The sequence below is a fragment of the Piliocolobus tephrosceles genome, chromosome 7 (genome assembly GCF_002776525.5).
Source record: "Piliocolobus tephrosceles isolate RC106 chromosome 7, ASM277652v3, whole genome shotgun sequence".
Taxonomy (NCBI): domain Eukaryota; kingdom Metazoa; phylum Chordata; class Mammalia; order Primates; family Cercopithecidae; genus Piliocolobus; species Piliocolobus tephrosceles.
Window position 1 is genome coordinate 56928909 of NC_045440.1, and position 12396 is coordinate 56941304.

At 40.5% G+C, this 12396-nt stretch overlaps 1 pseudogene; it reads right to left on the reverse strand.

Moving 5' to 3' along the window:
* Window positions 1–9518: 9518 nt before the first annotated feature.
* Window positions 9519–10272, reverse strand: LOC111524872 (annotated as a pseudogene).
* Window positions 10273–12396: the final 2124 nt, after the last annotated feature.

Below are 12396 nucleotides of genomic sequence, written 5' to 3' on the forward strand. Positions count from 1 at the left end.
CAGAAGCACCGTCAAATCACGCATTGCCCAGGTCCCTTTGAGAGTCCATTATACAGTAGTCCCCCTCTTTGCCCTTTCACTTTCCATGGTTACAGTTACCTGCACCCCAAAAATATTAAATGGAAAACTCCAGAAATAAACAATTTGTCACTTTTAAATCTCATGCCATCTTGAGTAGCGTGATAAAATCTCACATCATAGGCCAGGCTCGGTGGCTCATGTCTATAATGGCAGCCGAGGTGGGTGGATCACCTAAGGTCAGGAGTTCGAGACCAGCCTGGCCAAGATAGTGAAACCCTGTCTCTACTAAAAATGCAAAAATTAGCTGGGTATGGTGGGGGGGCGCCTGTAATCCCAGCTACTTGGGAGGCTGAAGCAGGAGAATCGCCTGAACCAGGGAGGCGGAGGTTGCAGTGAGCCAAGATCATGCCATTGCACTCCAGCCTGGGCGACAGAGCGAGACTCTGTCTCAAAAAAAACAAAAAACAAACAAACAAAAAAAACCAACAAAAACCATACTGCTCTGTCCCTCTCGGAACATGAATCTTCTCTCTGCCCTGCGTCTCACGCTGTCCACAGTCCCCGCCCATTAGTAACTTAGTAGCCGACTTGGGTGTCAGATCAACTGTGGTGGCAGCACAGTGCTTGTGTTTAAGTAACCCTTATTTTACTTATAATGGCCCCAAAGCACAAGAGTAGTGATGCTGGCAATTCAGACATGCCAAAGAGAAGTCAAATATATGCCAAAGAGAAGTTGTTAATCTCTTACTGTACCTCATTTATAAATTAAACTTTATCATATGTATGTATACATGGGTGAAAAAACAGTGTATACAGAGCTCAGCCCTATCCTTGGTTTCAGGCATCCACTGAGGTCCTAACTTAAACCTCCTTGGATAAGGGGGGACTATTGTAATCTTATTTCCTCTGTATTAAAGTAAACTTTAATTTCTCTCTCTCTTTCTTCCTTCCTTCCTTCCTTTCTTTCTTTCTCTCTCTCTTTCTTTTTCTTTCCTTCCCTCCCTCCCTTTCTCCTTCCTTCCTTTCTTTCTTTCTTTCTTTCTTTTCTTTCTTTTTTATTTTCTTTCTTTCTTTCTCTTTCTTTTCTTTCTTCTTTTTGTTTTTTTGAGACAGGGTCTTGCTCTGTCGCCCAGGCTGGAGTGCAGTTGTGCAATCTCAGCTCACTGCAACCTCCACCTCCCAGGTTCAAGTGATTCTCCTGCCCAAGTAGCTGGGATTACAGGCACGTGCCACTACGCCAGGCAAATTTTATATTTTTAGTAGAGACAGGGTTTTGCCACGTTGGCCAGGCTGGTTTCAAACTCTTGATCTCAAGTGATCCACCTGCCTCGGCCTTCCAAAGTGCTGGGATTACAGGCGTGAGCCACTGATCCCAGCCATGTATGTGTTCTTTATATAATAAAAATATTGACCTTTATATAAAAAAAATAAAAATAATGTTGTCACATTTTGACCAAATATTTTTCTCCACCCATTGTCTGTAGTTTATTCATATTTTAATAATCAGAAGTTACCATTTTTTGTAATTAAATCTGGCAATCTCCTTCATAGTTTTTTTCATTGTTTTGAAGTTTCTCTGTTCATTGAATAACTTTTCAATTCTATATATGTTCTTTAATCCATCTGGAAGCGATTTTGGTGTGTGGTATGTAAAGTATTTATTGAAAAAACATATAATTTTAGTAAAACCAGTGGTGGAAGGCTAAACACTCCTTGCAAACAGGAAACATGTTTTATTCACTCTTGGGTTTCCCTGACTTTCCCAAGCAGAAGAATCACTAAAGGCAGCTTTTGTTTCCTCAGGCTCCAGCAGCCTAAGCTGCATTCAGAAAACATGGGTCTCCACTCCCTCCATCTGCTCTTTCTGCTGGAAGACACTAAGCACCTGTCCCCTTGCTGGTGTCATGACATCTCCCAGGGGTTGCTGGTCTCTTGTCCCTTGTAGACATCTTCCCCCATGAGCTTCTGTAGAAGCACGGAAACGGCTACCTTCCCGGGGGCTGCCCAGCCTTGAGCCAGCAGCGCCCCCTGGCGCCTTTTTCGTTTTAATTGTTCACACAATGCTCCACGCTCTCCACTGGTCATTTTTCCTGGAAGGCGCCTCAAAAGAACTGATTCAGTCGCTGGGGTAGTTTAGGCTAATTTGCTCTGACATTGCTCTTAGGGTAAATTTCTTCTTCATTTGAACAGCTCCTCCTCAGTTAAGGAGAAGCCATTATTTCTTGGTTGCCTTTTTCTTTTTTAGATATGGAGAGGCAGAGGGATTGTGGTTGGAGGCCGACTATTAGCCCCATTTTTTTTTTTTTTTTTTTTTTGAGACAGGGTTTCGCTTTATCGCCCAGGCTGGAGTACAGTGGCCTGATCTCGGCTCATGGCACCCTCCACCTCCTGGGATCAAGCAATTCTCCTACTTTAACCTCCCAAATAACTGGGATTACAGGCATGTGCCACCACGCCTGGCTAATTTTTGTCTTTTTGATAAAGACGGGATTTCACCATGTTGCTCAGGCTGGTCTTGATCTGCTGACCTCAATTGATCTGCTCCCCTCGGCCTGCTGGGATTATAGGTGTGAGCCACCGCGTCCCGCCCAGGAAGTCTTTGAAGCTTTGTACAAATAAAATCCCAATGAGGACTTCCTGCTGTTCACACTAATGCCTGAACTTGTGAGTTAGAATTTGCTGGTTGCGGTAGCTTACGCCTGTAATCCCAGCAGTTTGGGAGGCTGAGGCTGGCGAATCATTTGAGGTCAGGAGTTCGAGACCAGCCTGGCCAACATGGAGAAACGCTGTCTCAAGTAAAATACAAAAATTAGCTGGGCATGGTGGCAGTCCCAGCTACTTGGGAGGCTGAGGCAGGAGAATCGATTGAACCCGGGAGGTGGAGGTTGGAGTGTGGCGCGATCGCACCATTGCACTCCAGCCTGGGCGACAGTGAGAGATTCTGTCTCAAAAAGAAAAGAAAAAAACATAAAACTTTAAAATTGAATTTTTGTCCCTAAGGAGGAATCTATAAAAGAAGATGGGGGAGAGTTCAAATAAATGAAACCTATAAGTAGTCTTCAACTCTAATTAAAGCCAACACTGGAGATTAGTCCTGTTAGAAAACAGAAAAACAAATTGTTGAATGTATCTGCATTATTTTCTCTCCTACCACCCTGGCAGAGGTACTGAGTACCAGAATGGCCAAAACATAGTGGCAAGAGAGCCAGCAGGGAAAATCCTGAACAATCCACTAATTGCATACTCAAGCCTACATTCAATTGACTCTATATTCAGAAACAGAATTGTCCTAGCCGTGGGTTTATCCTAGCTCAACTTAAAAGAGCAGGAAATTATGAGATAATTATGGAAAGATATATGCCAGTAGACACTTAATAATAGACCATCTACCATAGTAGACTAGCACGACCCTTGTCACAACATTCACTTGAATATGAGAGAAGGCAGGTTATTCTTCTTTCTTTTTAAACAATTTATTCTTCAGATTGTTTTGTGGCAGAATTAAAATTTCTTAAGGCCTTAAAGTAAAGATTACTCAACGTTGGACAAATGTTTGCTCAGACTGACTGTAAAATATGTTCTAATACGGTTCACCATTTCTGAAAGTGGGAAAATCTACTTCCAGTTCTTCAGTCAGGGAAATTCTGTAACTTGACCCCTCTGTGAGGGGATGTGCTTCTGGCATTGGTTGCCATTATTCTGTCAAGTTTTTTTCTCCCTTCTGTTTAAATTTCTCCTGGCTGCACTCTATTATTCCATAGACCTTTAGGTTTTCCCTCTTTGTAATTTGATGCCCTATTCAGCAGTATTCAGGAAGCTGTCTTGCTTTAGTTTAGTCCTTCTCAACTGCTTCTGCTTTCCTTAGCTGAATGTGTGGCTTGTTTCATCTTTTCAGTTTTCCCCTTTCATGGGAGCTTGTATTATTTCAATATTCTTTATAAGGAAAGTATAAATTTCACGTGAGTTGATTCACATATATCAAGGTAATAAAAAAAATTTAAGGTTTTTGATATTGTTTGCTTTAAAAAACATACCCATACATACATTTTCCTCTTTTAATTCTTTAAATTTAGTTTTAATTTTCATCAGTTGTACGTGAATATCAGTTAAAGAGTCAAATAGCTACACTCCAAATAGCTACACACCTCTAGGGTGCCACACCAATTCTTAGAGTCTGTTTCTCCTAAGGTTAATAAACTTTTTGTTTCATTTGCTTTGTTTTCTCTATACTCCCAACCATGCTCAACTCCTTTGTGCTGTTGGTTTTGATACTTAACTTCATACCTCTAAATATAGCATGCTTATATGACTCCTTCATCATTATTATTATTACTATTAGTATAGTTTTCAGCATTATCTATTGACATTCCTCTTTGGAAAATGAGGATTTACTTTTTTTCCACTCCTGTCCCCAGTACATCTGGTCACAATTCCCCTCCATCTTTCCATCATAGTTAAGTTATAACTTTGATTAGATCAATATATGATGTTACAGTATTACATCTATGTAAAGCCGTTTGGGATTGTTCCGTTCCTTATGCAATGTTTGCTTTCCTTTTGTTGCCCAACTTTTTGTTTCTCCTAAAGTTAATAAACTTTTTGTTTCATTTGCTTTGTTTTCTCTATACTCATCATTAAGTTAACCCCCAACTTGCTTCAAGTTCTGGAAATATTCTTTCAGTCCACTCAAACACAGGGATTCATTAGTTTTATCTTCAGTCTTTGGACCTGCTCTAATCTGTACTGGTGCACAACTGACAGCTCATGGTCTTTATTTGCCATCGTCTTTGGGGATTCCCCTTGTTTCTTTATTGAGTCCTGTTTATTGCCTAGTTCCTGTTTTCTTCTTTCTTAGATTATGTTCTTGCTTTGGTGGAATGAACCCCCTCAAGTAACTTCCTGAAAAGGGTACACAGATATAAATTTTTGAGACCAGACATGTCTGAAAAGGTCTTTAGTCAACTTGCACATACAATCAATAGTTTGTCTGGGTATAGAATTCTAAGTTGAAAGTGATTTTTGCTTAGAATTTTGGAAGCAATGCTCTCCACTGTCTTTTAGTGTTCTTATCTTTTGTATGTGACTTGTTTTTGCTTTTAAATTCTGGAAACTTTTAGGACTTTGCTATTGTCTCCACTATTTCAAACTTTCATGATTATATACTTTCTCATAGTCTGTTTTCATTCATTGTTTGGGCAATCACTACATCCTTTCAAACGGAAAACATTTGTTTCTTAAATGGTTCTTTAATAATTTTCTTCTGTTTTTCATATTTTCTCTTCCTGGAACTTCTGTTAGTTAGATGTTGGACTTCTCAGATTGATCCTCCGATTGTCTTGTTTTTGTTATTTTCAATTTCTTTTACTTTTCCTCTACTTTCTGAGGTATTTCCTTACCTTTATGTATCAATTTTTCTAACAAATTATTTATTTATATTATAGTGTTAACTTCCAAGAGCTCTTTACTATTTCCTAGATTAAAAAAATACTATGTTTGTTTCACATAGTCAACATTCCTTTTACATATCTCCAAGGATGGTTAAGATTTTAAAAAATCTTCCTCTTTAATATTAAAGCCTTTACTCAGAAATAAATTAGGCTGGTTGCTTCTATTTAAGAGTAAGGTGGGCCGGGCATGGTGACTCATGCCTGTAATCCCAGCACTTTGGGAGGCCGAGGCAGGCAGATCACAAGGTTAGGAGTTTGAGACCAGACTGGCCAAAATGGTGAAACCCTATCTCTACTAAAAATACAAAAATTACCTGGGCATGGTGGCAGCACCTGTAAACTCAGCTACTCAGGCGGCTGAGGCAGGAGAATCGTTTGAATCCAGGAGGCTGAGGTCGCAGTGAGCCAAGATCACACCATTGCACTTCAACCTGGGCGACAGGGCGAGACTCCATCACACACACACACACACACACACACACACACACACACACACACACAAAGTAAGGCATTAAAAGCTGATTGCTAACTCTGCACATGTGGACGGACCTTTAAGAATGAAAGCTTCACTGTCAGTTATTCTACTGTTTTACTGGGGGGCATCCATCATCAGTATCTTTATGTCTATTTTCTTGGACTATTCACATTTTCCTGCCTGGAGGGTGTTAGCTTGGTTGCCAGATCCTGTGAATTTAAACTTAAATAAGTATCTATAAAAATCTTAAGTTCAATTTAGTATTGTGTGATCTCTTCAATACCAGACTGTAATATCAAATCTTGGGTCTATGTATGTTTTTGCTTTTCCCCAGTGTTCCTGGCATGATGCTAAGGATATAGTGGGTGATGAAATATATGCTTGCTGAATATGGGAATAAGATTTATTTTATGATCAGAATTTTTTTTTTTTTGAGATGGAGTCTCGCTCTGTCACCCAGGCTGGTGTGCAGTGGCACGATCTTGGCTCACTGCAACCCACCTCCCGAGTTCCAGTGATTCTCCTGCCTCAGCATCCTGAGTATCTGGGATTACAGGCACCACCACCACGCCTGGCTAATTTTTGTATTTTTAGTAGAGATGGGGTTTCACCATGTTGGTCAGGTGGTCTCGAACTCCTGACCTCGTGATCTGCCTCCCTTGGCCTCCCAAAGTGCTGGGATTACAGGCGTGACCCACCACACCTGGCCATGATCAGATTTATGTGAAGGAAAGGAATAAGTATACACTTAACTATTTCCTTTTCAGCATAGGGCACTGACATAGTTTGGGTATTTGTCCCCACACAAATCTTATGTTAAAATGTAGTCACCAATGTTGGAGGTGAGGCCTGATAGGAGGTGTTTGGATCATGGGGATGGATCCCTCATGAATGGTTTGGACCATCGTCTTGGTGATAAGTGAGCTGTTGCTCTGAGTTCACACAAGAGCTGTTCATTTAAAAGTGTGTGGCACCTCCCCAACACTCTCTCACTTGCTTCTGCTTTCACTACGTGAAGGGCCTGCTCCCTCTTCTGCCATGATTGTAAGCTTCTGGAGGCCTCCTTAGAAGCTGAACACATGCCTGCACCGTGCTTCCTGTAAAGCCTGCAGAGCTGTGAGCCAGCCAAACCTCTTTTCTTATAAATTACCCAGTCTCAGGCATTTATTTATAGCAATGCAAGAATGGCCTAATTCAGGCACCACATTATATTTCTCATGTAACTTCTTTTTCTCAATTACACTATTCTAATATTTGTACCAAGTAATGCCTTAGACACTAATTTTCTTTTTTTAATGGATTAGATAAAATAAGTTGTTTAAATATTTAAAATAATGAAAGTGAAAGTAGGGTATTTCCTGCCACCATCACTATCCCAGGTGGCAGAGCGTAAGGATTAAGGACGTAGGTTCTGCCCTGTCATTTGGCTACGTGACCCTCCGCCAAGTTACTTACTCTTTCTGGGTATCAATCTCCTAATCTTTAAATAAATAATCATAGTAAATAGGTTAGTTGTGAGATTTTAGATTTTAGTCTATGTAAAACACTTCACAGTTTTTGGATTATAATACTCTCAATAAATTTTAGCTCAAAAATTTAATACTCAATAAATTTTGGATTATAATACTCTCAATAACTTTTATAATTTTGGATTATAATACTCTCAATAAATACTCTCAATAAATTTTAAATAAATATAATACTCTCAATAAATAACAAAAAGAGATGAGTTTTTCTGAACCATGAGGACAGTAATTACAACAGTGATGGGTGTTATGAAGGAGAAGTGTAGTGTCACGGGAACATTTACCAGAGGGGCATAACTTAAACGGGCGCATTTTAGTCTTTTTCCCTCATGGCCCTGTTGGCTGCTCTCTGCCTTTTTTTTTTTTTTTTTAAACAGAGTCTTGCTCTGTCACTCAGGCTGGAGTGCAGTGGTATGGTCTTGGCTCACTGCAACCTCTGCCTCCCAGGTTCAAGCAATTCTTCTGCCTCAGTCTCCCGAGTAGCTGGAACTACAGGCGCCTGCCACCATGCCTGCTAATTTTTGTATTTTTAGTAGAGATGGGGTTTCACTATGTTGGCCAGGCTGGTCTTGAATTCCTGACCTCAGGTGATCCAACCACCTCAGTCTCCCAAAGTGCTGAGATTACAGGCATGAGCCACCATGCCCGGCCTGCTGCCCTCTACTTTCAACTTTAGAAAGTGGCTGGAGAAAAGTGAATTCCTGGCACAGTTAAAAGCATGTTTACCATGATTCAGTTAGCTTGAGAAAACTGGATGAAAGGGAAGGCAAGTAGTGTGATACACGGGAGCAAGGAACAGTTAGGGAAGTGGATTAAAGGCGCTTTAAGGCAGGCTTGTGCAGATTGAGGCTTAACTTCACGTTTCAATATTTGTTACTATTACATTCTATTCTTTTTGAGCAAGCAATACTTTGACATAAAATCAAATATAAATGGTATGCAGTGAAAACTCTCATTCCTTTTCTTGCTCTGTCTCTTTTCCTTACCACAGATAATGACTTTTATTTTTTTTTTTTCCTTTCTGGAGTTATGCAAGTACAAAAATTATGAATACATGTTTTTATTTCCCCTCTTTCCTTCACAAAAGGAAGCATATTGTAACATACTCAGTTGCATTCATTATCATCTTACATCTTGCTTTTAATTTAAAAATATATTATGCAGCTTTATCAGTAACACTAAAAGGCTTGTTTTTTATTTCTTCTCATGTACATAGTGTTTTATGATATGGATATATCACCATCTAACCAGTTCTTATTAATGGAGACTTGACCTGCTCTCATTTTGCTCTTACCAAAATGCTGCAATGAATAAACTTGTTCATATGTCTATATAAATAAATCTCCAGAAGTAGGATTATTGGATCACAGGGTAAATAATTTTGTAATTTTTTTTTTATTCATTCAAATATTTATTGAGCAGCTAAGGAGATGCAAAGGTAGTTTAAAACATGGTCAGAGGTCTGGGCGCGGTGGCTCATGCCTGTAATCCCAGCACTTTGGGAGGCCGAGGTGGGTGGATCACGAGGTCAGGAGATCGAGACCATCCTGGCTAACAGGGTGAAACCCTGTCTCTACTAAAATACAAAAAACTAGCCAGGTGTGCAGACGGGCACCTGTAGTCCCAGCTACTTGCGAGGCCGAGGCAGGAGAATGGTGTGAACCCGGGAGGCAGAGCTTGCAGTGAGCCAAGATCCTGACACTGCACTCCAGCCTGGGAGACAGGGAGACTACGTCTCAAAAACAAAACAACAAAACAAACAAACAAGCAAACAAAAAACATGGTCAGAGGTGAGGCAAATGTGCAAGTAATAGAAAGCAAAGGGCAAGGTTCACCAAATCACAGTAGTCAGAAGAAAGTGCTTTAGGGAACTGAGAGTGAGATTGTTTCCAACCTGAAGAGGCATGGGCAGCAAATCAGAAAAGTGGATTGGGATTAAAATAGAAGACTTCAGTCTGGATTGTTGACACTGAGTATGGACTATATTTGTCTCTCCTTTTCCTTTCTCCCCATCTTTGGGCTTAATTTACCAGTAGTGCCCAGGACTGTTCAATGAACTTTTTCTATACTTGCTTCCATTTTTGCTCTGATGTCCTCTACAGAACTAGGTCCTTTTGGTGTTTTAGGAGTTTTTTCCTGTTTTTTTTGAAGGATTCTTGTCCTTTTGATCTTGGTGTTGATGATGGTTTTGAGTCTTTTCCATTCTGATTTGACTTTTGTCCTTTTTTGGCTGGAGTATCTCGTATAGATTGCTTCACTGGTGCTTTTTCTTCAGATTCCTCATCATCAAAATCATCATCATCTTTATCATCATCATCTTCATCAGCAGCAAGTTTCACTTTTTTCTGTGGAATCTTCCTACCACCTCCAGTAGCAGACTGCTTTTCAGGTGTACTTAATAGTTTCACATCCTCCTCCTCTTCATCTTCTGACTCTGTATCTTCTACCACAGCTACTAAGTGCTGTCCACTAATATGCACTGGCCCTGAACCACACGTCAACCGTAAGACCACTGGGTGTGTTATTTCAAAGCTCCAAGGGAAACTGTTGGCTATACAGACATTTTCAAAGTTGCCAGTGTTACTTTAATTGGACTGCCTTCGTAATTCATTGCCTCTGCTTCAATAATTTGCAATTCATCCTTTGCACCAGCCCCTAAACTGACCATTCTTAAAGATAACTGGTGCTCATTTTCATCATTATCCACCTTAAAGTGATCATCTTTGTCAGCCTTTAGTTCACAACTGAAAAGATAGTTCTGGGGCCTCAGGGGACTCATGTCCCTGTCCATCAAATCTTCCATCAGGTGGCGGCACACACTTAGGTGGGAGAGAAGGCGGACGGAGATCAATGACCACGGCTCAAGAGAACAACCGTGCAGTACAGAATCATACCAGCGATTTTGTAATTTTAATAGATGTTCCCATATTATTTTCCCTAAAGCTTGTACTTCCACCAGCAATATCCAAGAGTGCCTAGGCATTTCTCCATGGTCCTCATGCTTCACCAATTATATTTGTCAAATGTTTGGATTTTGGCCATAATGGAAAATGGTATTGAAAGGTAGTTTTAATTAGCAATTTTATATATTTAAGAATCATTCATATTTCTATGTCTGTCAGCTAATCATTCATCTGTTGATCTTTTCCTTGTCAAATTCCAGAAACTCTTTTTACACTAGAGGGATTCACCCTTTGCTGTAATATGAGGTACAAATCCTCTCTTCCAGTTTGTTATTTCTCGTTAATCTTTATTTATATTGTTAATTTTCTTTCTATGAAAACATGTTCCTTGTTTTTGTAGTTGAAAGCATCAATTGTTTTATTTATGGCTTTAGGAAGACTTTTCTACTATGATGTTATAAAGGAATTTACTGTTCTCTTCTGGTACTTCTTATGACTTCATTTTTGACGTTGAAGTCTTTGATGCATTGACAACCTATCCTAATTGACATGGTTTGAATCTATGTCCCCACCCAAATCTCATGTTTAATTGTAATCCCCAGAGTTGGGGCGGGGCCTGGTGGGAGGTGATTGAATCATAGGGGTGGATCCTCTGTAAATGGTTTAGCACCATTCTCATGGTGCTGTTCTTATGACAGTAAGTGAGTGAGCTATCATGAGATCTGGTTGTTTAAAAGTATGTAACCCGCCCCCCAACCCAGTCTCTCTCTTGCTCTTGCTCTACCCATGTAAGACATCCCTGCTTCCCCTTTGCCTCTACCATGATTGTATGTTTCCTGAGGCCTCTCCAGAAGCTGAGTAGTTGCCAGCATCATGCTTCCTGTACAGCCCGAGGAACTGTAAGCCAATTAAACCTTTTCTTTTTTAACTACTCAGTCTCAGGTATTTCTTTATAGCAATGTGAGAACAGACTAATACACTAGTAAGTGATGTGAGGTCTAGATCTAATTTTGGTAGTTGGTCACACAAGTTTTCCAGAATACTTTTATTAAACAGTCCATCTTTTTTGGCCAGGTGCAGTGGCTCGTGCCTGTAATCCCAGCACTTTGGGAGGCTGAGGCAGGAGGATCTCAAGCTCAGGAGTTTGAGACGACCCTGGGCAACACAGCTAAACCCTGTCTCTACAGAAAATGTAAAAATTAGCCAGGTGTAGTGGCGTGTGCCTATAGTCCCAGCTACTTGGGAGGCTGAGGTGGGAGAATCACTTGAACCCAGGAGGCAGAGGTTGCACAGAGCTGAGATTGTGTCAGTGCACTCCAGCCTAGGCAACAGAGGTAGACCCTGTCTCCAAAAACAAAAGAAAGAAAAAAAAGACAGTCCATCTTTTCTCCACTGACTCAAGACACCATCTTTATTGCGGACAGAATTCCCATATGTGCTTGTGATGGACTTCTTGGACTTCTATTCTGTTTATTTTTATTTTTATTTTGAGACAGAACCTCACTCTTCCACCAAGGCTGGAGTGCAGTGGCACGATCTTGGCTCACCGCAACCTCTGCCTCCCAGATTCAAGCAATTCTCATGCCTCAGCCTCCTGAGTAGCTGGGATTACAGGGGCCCACCACCATTCCTGTATTGTATTTTTAGTATAGACAGGGTTTCACCATGTTGGCCAGGCTGGTCTCAAACTCCTGGCCTCAAGTAACCTGCCCACCACAGTCTCCCAGAGTGCTGGGATAACAGAGGTGAGTCACCATGGTTGACCTATTTTCTTTAAATGGTCTGTCTATTCATACATCATGCCACAATATTTTTATTATCTAGGCTTTATAGAACATATTAATACCTGATAGAGCTAGTGCTCACTCATTGCTTGTCTCTTTCTGAACTTTCCTGATCTTTTTAAACAAATAAATTATTTAATATAAATTTTATGGCTAGGAGCAGTGGCTCACACTGGTAATCTCAGCACTTTGGGAGGCCGAGGTGGGTGATCAGTTGAGGTCAGGAGTTTGAGACCAGCC